The following is a 10,571-nucleotide window of genomic DNA, read 5'->3' as shown; positions in this document are numbered from 1 at the left end:
CGCCGCTTCTCCCCGCGCTACCGGGTGCGGGATCTACAACCGGCATCGCCGCTGGCGGGAGCCTCATCTTCTTGGCGCTGGGGCCAGCCAACTCCATTTTCCTTGTGGGCGTCGCGCAGAGCTCACGGGTTTGAGCAGAGTAGCCAGAGACAAGCCTAGTGGCAGTGCGAGTGGGGAAGAAGGAGGGCTAGGGATTTCTGTAGGAGTGGAAGAAGAGGAGCAGGCGTTTTCTGTACGAGTGAGGAAGAAGGTGAATGGGGTTTTCTTGACGAGTGAGGAAGATTGGGGAGCGGGGAGAATTGGTGGGGAGACGGAAGCGGGAGAGAGAGCCGTTTGTGTTTATAACGCCCGCTGCACTAACTACTCGCTTTTTTCCCAAGAACCGCTCTCTTCTTTTGCGTTGCTGCATTGGAGCTAGCGCATGGGCTTGGCTGACTGGCCATGCATGCAGGATGCATGTGCCCGCCGGCCACTGCATGTGCCTGGTTTGTTACTAGGCCTATTTAATAGGGTGGTTATGGAGTAAATTAAGGAGATTTATTTTCTCTGTGTGCATCCACCAAATTAGAGGATGCGGTACTGGATGCAGACACTCACATTAAACTAACATCCAGAAGAGCAAAAGTTCAGCACGTCTATGCATCTCAATGATTCACCATACTATAACCAATATACAAAGCTGTGAGAAGGTGTGGAAATAAATAAAATCGGTCGATGCTTCTCTGAGCAAAGGGCCTCCCTGCGCACGCAATAATTTCCTGGGCATGCTTGTTTCTTCTCAATGTTTAGAGCACTTTGAGCATGTTGGCAACTCCACAGCTAGCTACCTGCCTCATCTTACAATTGATGCTGACACATTTGCGGCAAACACATGAGGCAATAGAGATGACTCAACATGGGTCCATATTGTGCAGTTCCCCTGATATCATATTCATTGTCCTGAATCTGAAAAGATAGGAAATAATATCTATACTTAAACGATGTTGCAAAATAGTAGCACATATCAATAGCTCAGCATGACAAAACACGATCATCTGGACGAAGGGAATACTGACCTGCCTAAGGAAGATTACATATAATTTCATAAGTCCTTGGTTGATTTCCACCTTCGGCTGCACTGCTTGTTTGCTCCTCCACACATGACAGGATCGTTCCGCACTGCATTCAGCAAGTCAACGTACGAATAAGCTAATTTCATCTTGCGGTGGTCATTGTACCTAGTTACGAATGTAGGAATACCTGGAGCACCATGAGGTTAGCTGACAGCAGGTAGATGCAGCCATATAAATTTTGTGCGGTGCTACCAAAATTGAGGTTTGTATCCCTTCCCGTTATGAGAATTCTTCTTGAAGTTGGAAGAATGTGACGGCTTGTTCTTTGCATCAAACGTGCCTTTCCCCTGAGATTTGTTCTTGTTGTTTTGGGGCTGGTTGGGCTGGAAGTTCTTCTCGTGTACCATGTGGGCACTAGAAGCTCCCTCAGCGACCCGAGCACGTGTGTCTTTTGCTCTCGCCTTCTCCTCAAAATCAAGAGTGCAAATGAGATCCAAAACAGAAAACTCATGTCTCTTGTTTTTCAGAGAAGTAGCAAAATCGTTCCACGAAGGTGGAAGCTTGGCAATGATGGTCCCAGCAACAAATTTGTCCGGCAACACACACTTAAATTACTCAAGTTCCTTAGAGAGTGACTGTATCTCATGAGTCTGCTGAACAACAGAGCACTCATCAGTCATCTTGTAGTCATAGAATTGCTCCATGACGTACAACTCGTTGCCAGCGCCCGAGGGCCCAAACGTGGCCTCGAGCGCAGCCCACATGTCTTTGATGCTGTCAAACAACATATATGAATCCACAATGGAATCGTCAAGAACACTCAGCAGGGCGGCTTTGAAGAGGGTATCCATGTTCTGAAAAATTTCCTGTTGTGTAGGATTAAGATCTCCCTCAGGCTTACCCTTAGTGGCATCATAGCAGTACATGATCTGAAACCAATATACTGCTCTTATGCGCCACCTTTTATATTGCACCCCCTTAAAAGTAGGCGGCTTCAAAAGCGCAGCAAAACCACTCAGAGTAAATTGCCTGTGATCAGGTTTTTGGATTGGATTGTTGAATATATGAGCAATTTAGTAGGAGATTTAATCTGAATCAGCAGTAAATAGATCATGATGACAATTGCAAACATCAAAGTAATGATGCGGACTAAACCAGGAGGACAGAATCACATACTGTACAGCGGGAGCAGAACCGATGTGGTTGATGTTGTCACTCATGTCGTTGATGAAGAGGTTACCGAGGTCGGGGAAAAAGGTTGTTGTTGAGGAAGTCGTCACTAGCAGCAGTCACAGGAGTGTGCTCCCCAAAAACCTGATCGCCCCTCTCCCGTACAGGATCACAAAAGGCGGGGTTCGGAGGACTGCTGTCCCTTCTCGTGGTGCACGCCGGAAGGAGGGCTGGAGAAGAATTGCATGGCGGCGCTAAGATCTGGAACGGTGCGAAACCATATGATACAGCGGCGTCTAGGGTAGAGCATGTTAGGTCGGTCGTGCGAGTATAATAGTAGGCCTTTGGCCCCCAAACCCCATGTCCAAGTCAATAATAGCTCAAAAAAAGTCAATAATATCCCCACAAAGGTTTGTCTCAAAAAAATGGAGTAATTAAGGCGTTCGTTAGTCCCTTTAGTATAAATACAATATCATTAATAATGACCCCACCTTTTGTCTCACAAAGTATGTTGGAGTACAACCGGCTACATGTTTACAATCCGCTTCTCTTCTCTCTCCTTCAACTAAGCACAAATACTATATTTAAATCCTTATAGCCTGCTTATGTCATCTAATTGTAGTACTTGCTCTAAAAGTTACTATCCACTGTGTAGTCTGAAATGCCGGGCGTGCAGTGGGCGGTGCCCTCGGTCGGTGCGTTGCTTCAACGACGGAAGCAGTGAGAGGTCGCGTCGCCCTGACTTGCCATCAATGTGGAGCGGCGGGCTCAGCTGGCGCCAGGTGGGAAGCGCGCGCGGGAGGGGGGAGGGGTTTTTGTTGGGCCAAGAAGGTGAGAAGCCAACTTGGGATCGGTCCGGACGGGGAAATATCATGTGCTCCCATAGTCTGCATATGACACTAGTCTATGTTACTACTCCCTCCTTTCCGGTTTATAGAGATGTTTAGAGTAACATAGTAATATGTTACAGTACAAGTTACTCCCCACTATGACCAGCCTTGGCCTCTCCCAGCGCTCCACCATGTATAGCTGCTAAGCCTGCCACGTAGGCATAAAATATGATGTTGCACCAATAAACTAAGCACCTATGCATTGAAGACTTGAGTTACTAAGCCATTTAATGCACTTAGCACCTCATCTAAAGAGCATTAATAGTATAGCCAACTACTCGCTATAAGCCAGTGCCATGTCATCTACAGCCCATCTTATAGTCAACATGTACAATAGTAGATCAAAAGAGTGTACTACTACTTTTTTGTTCTCTGGCCCACCTTTCATTCTCACAAAGTGCCTAGGAGCACGTGCTAGAGCTGCCTCTTCACGAAGAGCCCGCTTACCTTCTCTCTCCTCTTCTCTTTCCTCCAACTAAGCAGAAATATACTATAGTTTATTCCTTATAGCCCGCTGACTCAGCTCTATTGTACTTGCTCTAAGCACATGTAAGCACTTACTAGCACCCCCTTGACCGTGGACCTTGACGGTGTACCTCACCTTGTGTCTCATAATTTTCCTCGTCATCGTCTGAGTCCTAGAAGATCTCACCCACATCATCATTAGCATGCAGCTGCCTTGATAAACAACATGCGCAGAAGGAGTAGAGGCGACTGGGGACGCACCACCACCACGTCGTGGGCACTCCGTATGTGCTCGTGTGCTTGCAGTGTGCGTGTTTTTCCATCGGTGCTAGCTCTAAGGCCGAGGTTGTGGTCGTCTTCGTCTTAGACTAGTAGTTGACCAACGACAGCAAAGAGGCAAGAGATGCGTATGCGCCGTTGCGTGCGAGCTTCGCCGTAGCACGACGAACCGGATGTCGCCGCGGATGGCGCACGCCTCCATGCAGCCGAGTGTGTGCGCATGCATGTGTTATTCATGTGCATTCTGCGGCCGAGCGTGTGTGCATACACGTCTTGTGTACGTGCGTTGTGTGCTCCATGCTGTGCACGTATGTGCATGAGTTGGATCAGATGGAGTTAGTGCGTTGGCTTGTGTACATGCGTGGCTGCATGCATCTTGTACATGCGTGGCTTGTTGCGTGGTTATCAATAATTCAATATAAACTACTCCCTCCGTTCCTAAATATAAGTCTTTCTAGCCATTTCAAATAGACTACAACGTACGGATGTATGTAGACATATTTTAGAGTGTAGATTCACTCATTTTGTTTCGCATGTAGTCCCTTATTGAAATATCTAAAAAGACTTATATTTGGGAACGGAGGGAGTATAAAACATCTTCAACTTAGCATCCTGATGTACCATTTCTGGTGGTTAGCGACAAGTTCATGTTCTTTTAGTTGTTTATAGGTGGGCAGGCGACAAAAAATAGGGGAAAACGCGCAAGGTTCCTTGCAGATGCTCCACCGCGAGGTTCCTTGCTCCTCCTCGGTCGTCGAGAATCTATGCTCTTCAACTCTTCTCTTTTACGTGAGCTATGTTCATCCTTTTCCCAACACGTGAGACATCTAGCATCAAGGTGCACGTGTCATGCAAGAAAATAGAGATAATCAGATAAGCAGTGCGTAAGTGAGTCGTGCGGGGGGAAAGCGGGGGGAAACCCTTTTTCATGAGTCGTGCACTTCGATGGCACCTACGCAATATTTTTTTTCTCCTCGATGGCACGTGAATAGTGCACGTACTCAATGACGGAGCACGGGATGGTAGCAATGACATGGTCAGCCCTATTTTGGAGAGAGTATGTACTACTAGTAAATAACTTTGATGTGTCCCGTCAACTCGTAGAATGACGAGAAGCTTGATTACGCCTTCTCCCTCGACAATGCGTGCGCGGTGGCTCGCAGCACGAGGAGAAACTTTTGCTTACAAGCGGTGGACGTGCAACAGTTCATTTCGTGTCAGATTGCCAGAAGCACTACTGTAGAACCATCGACTTCCGAAAGAGGCAAAGAGCCAAGCGCAAGGTCACATACTAACCTTAGGCTAGGCGTAGTGCGAGTAACATAAGTAGGGGTACCTCCTTTTTTTATTATAGAAACAACCACATGCGAATATCAAGGTGCTGGTTACATAGAACAAATTTCCTGCAGTCCGTGCTCAGCCCTCCTCTATCTCTCTTCTCAGCCAGCCAGCGGACGCACGGAGCCCATCGTCTGTTTGCTCACATGCCGCCCCACATGTTAGTGAAAATGCCAGAGGACCCACTGAACCTGCACATCTTTCACCTCGACGTGCTGGTGATGAAAAATAAATCCAATAAAGATCTTTGGTGGCCGCTTTTGGAGTTACTCAAGAGTAGTAAGATTGTATTTACAGTTTAACCCAAGATGCACATCTCGTGGCTTCAACTACCACTCTATTTTCTTTCATGACACGGCCTGGATGCTGGATGTCCCACGTGTCGGCAAAAGGAGGAAGAACCCAACCAAATCTTCGGTTGTGCTCTCGGATTAGACTAGTTGTGCTAACTTAAAAATTTTATTGTGTACTCCCTCCGTTCCAAAATACTTGACTTCCATTTGTCCAAAAATGGATGTACCTATATACTAAAACATGTCCAGATACATATATTTTCTGACAAATAGAAGGCATGTATTGTGCAACAGAGGGAGTAGAATGGATGCAAGTTTTTGTATTGGGAAGAAGAGTACATCCATATATTGATAGAGCGTTGGAGTTGGCCTTACAAGTGGGACCGCAGTTGAGGAAACGGACTATCGGCAAACCCCCACGTCGCCCGTCGCGTGATGGCTGAGTTAGAGAAACGATGAGGTTGAAGAGATTGCTCTAGCACGGACTCCAAGAAATATGGTGTCAGATGGAAGTCGTGCTGGTGGCGTGTGCTGTACTCCTGGACGTGAATGCTTGTTCTGGCCCATGCCACCCTACTACTCCTACTACTTACTATATAGTACTAGTATCGAGGATTCGAGTTGCTGGTTACGTAGTACAATATGGCTACAGTAAAAACACCCGCACGACGCACGAAGCATGTGAAGCTAGTACAAATAGTGTACTACTTCCTCCGTTCCTAAATATAAGTCTTTGTAGAGATTTCACTAGGTGGACTACATACAGAGCAAAATGAATGAATTTACACTTAATATGCATCTATATACATCCGTATATGGTTCATAGTGAAATCTCTACAAAGACTTAAATTTAGGAACGGAGGGAGTACTATTGTTGATTGGCCTCATCCGATAACATGTTGCAATGCACATACAATTATGTATTCGGAAAATATATTTTTTGCCTCGTCGCACCACTCACTCACAGAAGCAACTTGAAAGCCATTCATAAATTTAGTAAGTTTATCACAGGCATATCATTTTATTACATACAACAGGTCATCAACCCACATCGACAACGAGGATACATTATAAATACTAAAGTTTTCACCACACAACAAATAACAAGCAATGAAATGAACATCAACTCAACCATTCCTCAGTGTTGGAAACGCTTGCTTTGAACCACAAGTGATTCTCTGGGATGGGCCATCTATTGTCGATCTCAAGACCAATGCAGGACTAATCATCAAGGCTGAAGCGGCTACTATATCAGTACCAGGGTAGGGAACCACGCTAATGTCTGAGGTATAGACACAGTTGCTTCTCATAAATGGTGGTAGTAATGTTGTGTCAATAGCAGTTGGATCGCCTTTCACCATCATCGGATAGTTTTGTCCAAGGAAGAGCGAGTTTTCTCCAAGACTATCAATTCTGTACCAGGGAGAAGGTGTTGGTGCTAGCACACTAGTATCCATCCCGAATACCATGCAACGGGTGTTGGAATAGGTCCGGAGAGTGCGCCATGGGAGACTACACCTCCTTCCTTAGCAGTAACATCATCAGTGGGTTGTATACACACGAGAAGAGGTGATCCATCGAAATTAGTTGCCAGGCGCCAAAGAGTATATGGGCGCTGCTCGTCCTCATGGTCGTGATCATCACCATTGTCATCTCCCCCTTGGTTATAAAATTTTTCAAGTATAGGTGGTGGAATGTTCATAGGACCTTGGAAACACAAGAAGAAGGTTAATTAGTAAAGGGAAACTTGCTAACCCGCATGCATGTGGATGAAACAATTATAATTACGGTGGAAGACAAATGTACCGAAATCATAACGATTCCATGCAAAAATAGTGCCACGAGTGGTGGCAGCAAACACAAGGCCCTCGTATTGAATTGCATCACAGTACTCATCTGTGTACAGAAACTGATTTTTGAGCAATATCCATCCAGTCAAACCACCAAGGACGGCAACAAGCTTGTCGAAGATAGCAACAACTTCATAGTTGTTGTAATTCCAAGAGCGGTTGAGAACTCAACAAATTGCTATCTTCCGTAGAAGACAGTCACCATGATTGTATTTGAACGTGCGTACAATACCGGTGTGCTCAACCTCTGGGCAGTCTGCTGAGATTTTTGGAAGTGGAACCCGATCACGAGTGTACACATTCACAAGTTCCCACTCGCAGTTGGACCCAATGTAAACAACCCAATATCCATTTGCGCCTGCCCAAGCCTTGCCCTCAAGTGATGGCATCTTAACATCATACGTATCATTATCAAGCGACATCAACTTGCACAGGGCGAGGCCTCCGTCGTGATGGCGCCAGTCATCAGGGTCATGGAGAAGAAGATAGGGGAGATCAAACCGCTCCTTGACTCTTGGGTTCCTTGTAATGATGTTATTAGTTGAGTCGAGAATGGGCTTGAACGAACCTGCCATGCTAGCCAAGGTGATGACGTTGCACCGATCAATGAGTTCCTCCACCACGTCATCTTTCAGATCAGGGCAAGAATAATGGGGTCGTTTCCGCCCTGTTCCCTCCATGGAGAAGACGATCGAACAATGGCAGAAGAAAGGGTGAAGGGCTGAAGGAAAATGGAGGAGGAAGAGGAAGAGCATGCGACAGCAGTTCCAAATCGAGAGGGAAAGGCGAAGAGTCGGTGGACGGTTGCCAGTTTGCCACGGTTCACGAAGGGGCGCCCCGGCCTACACGTCGGTTCGGAAATACTCCTACTACTCGTCGTCGTCTCACTCATATGTTGGAATGGGACCACATGTCAACGAAACATGGTGTGTAATTTCTCATGCAAAATGCGATCTGGCCGCGTTGGCCCGAGGTGCCGCATTAGTTATCGACCTTTATTTTTTTTAACATGCAATCTGAATGGATAGCTCATGTGGTCATCACACGTGAGCGGATATAGTGATGGTTGATTCGCCCGAGCAACTTATTACTGTGGGAATATGGGAGTACCAGCGGATTCAAGGAACAAAGAAATGATGGTTGCTTCGTCCGAGCAACTTACGGTGGCAAAGGAGGGGCTCTGTGATTTGACTGCTCACTAGTCATTACTATTGCGGCGCAACGACCGGGGTGAATCTTTCCCTGAAGTTGTGTTGTGCACTCAATATTGCTGCATGGCAGGTGGAGCTGGATGAAGGATGTCCAACATGTCGGCGAAACGAAGTTGAATTGTTTCTGGCATTGCTATCAATCCTTCAGGATTTGTTTATATGTACGCATAATTTTGATGAAATTGTACTATGATGCTATGAAGGTTTCAACTTTGGTTCCCGCAGGAAAAAAAGGTTTCAACTTAGGATTCATGTGTCTTGCCTCGAGATTATCTCGTTACAACATTCCATCAAATACAAATGAAACTACCATGGCTAATGCATCTCAATGGTTCGCAGATCAGCGCCAATATTCACATCACAACTGAAGACAAAGTTGTGAGAAGGTGTACAGATAAAGAAAAAAAATTGATCGATGTTGTTTGTAGGCATGGCTCCATTTCCTTGGCACAGTGTTCATTGCTTGGCAGCTAGTTTCACCCAAGTCTATAGCCAAAAAAGAGGTGTATGAAGGAGAGCACAATCCGATCATTTTGTGCAGCTCCACTAAAATTGGGCGGGCCATCCCTGTTTGCAAAGATATCCAGTCAGTGTGATTACAATAATAGTGGAACTAGATGATGAAACACAACACACATAAATAGAAGCCGATCACCTCTATGATCTCTCTTTAGGACTAACTTCTTGTTGGAACCAATCTCCCTTTCCGCAGTCCCACAGAAATGTAAAAACGTTGCCTGTGTGACATTTTGGTGGAACTGCACAAAACACTCTTCAGAAAAGTGATTTGTGCAGTTCACCAAAAGGTCGCAATAGCAACGTGGTGAAAATGGATAGCCCTATTTACAAAAGGAGGTCGAAAGGAAACAACTATTGCCCAATAACACGAGTTGAAGACACATACGCTGACAAAAAAGAAGCATGTTCCATGTAAAAAGGGAAAGATAGCACATGGTGGTTTATCAAAAATGGTTTGAGGACGAGATTGCAAGATGGAAAGTACGCCGGCCGAGATACGATTTAAGCAAACAACTAAAGAAGATCCACATGCACCAACGTGGGAAGATGGGCAGTGGAGTAAGGCCGGAGGAAGCTGTACATGAGGGTCGTCGGGATGTTACTAGGAGGGCGTCGGCAGCCGGGATCTGCCCATACTGCGGCAGCGAGCAAGTGGCGAAGGCCCTACCGCGCCAGAGCTTGGTCAGAGAGAACGGCGGGTACCGCAGATCGGGACGAGCTGCCTCAACACCGTCGAATGGAGAGACGATGGACATCCTCCCTTTCCGCCAGCGGATGGGATGTGGCCGGATCACTGACCAACGCTGAGAGAGAGAGGCCACGGCGGCCTTGTGTGAGATGGTGTGACGAGAGACAAACCCATTTTCCATTTTCCCCATGGCAATCGTTTTATATTTTAGGCGTGGTACCCGACCCTCCTTCGAGTAAACAACCGCTACACGCGTCAAATTATCACGTGGGCTGCGTTTTCGTACAGAAACGAACTCCACCGTGTACCCGCGCGGGTGTGGCCAGGAACGAGACGTGAATATGTGCGTCCTGCATGCACTTCTTCTTTAGGTGCAGGTACGTACGTGGGTGGGTGTGAGAGAGATGGTTTGTGCGAAACAGAGGCAATGTGTTGATGATATCTCAATCAGAAAAACGTAACATATGCAATGTGTGTGAAACGGAGTCATGGACGTGAGATATCGATAGAATTGAAAATAGGGATGAAGTGTGTGGCTGCACAATTGATAAAGAGTGCCATCGAATTTGTGTTTGCCCACGTCAAAGATATAGGGCGGCTGGCCTACTGGAATTTGAGTGGGCAGAGGTGTTGTTCTTCTCTGTGGCATGGATACCTACCTACAACGTTTGACTATCGGTGTGTGTGGGGGGGGGGGTAGAGACCGGTCGACTAGTATATGTGCGGGGAAGGAGAGAGACCTAGCTATGTATTGAGGGAGATCGATCGGCATCCATGGATATGTGTAGCAGAGGAATAAGGTTGGGAAAAAGACAA

This window comes from Triticum aestivum, chromosome 6B (assembly GCF_018294505.1).
Source record: "Triticum aestivum cultivar Chinese Spring chromosome 6B, IWGSC CS RefSeq v2.1, whole genome shotgun sequence".
Classification (NCBI taxonomy): domain Eukaryota; kingdom Viridiplantae; phylum Streptophyta; class Magnoliopsida; order Poales; family Poaceae; genus Triticum; species Triticum aestivum.
The sequence above is the reverse complement of the archived record's forward strand: the minus strand, read 5'-3'. Positions refer to the sequence as shown.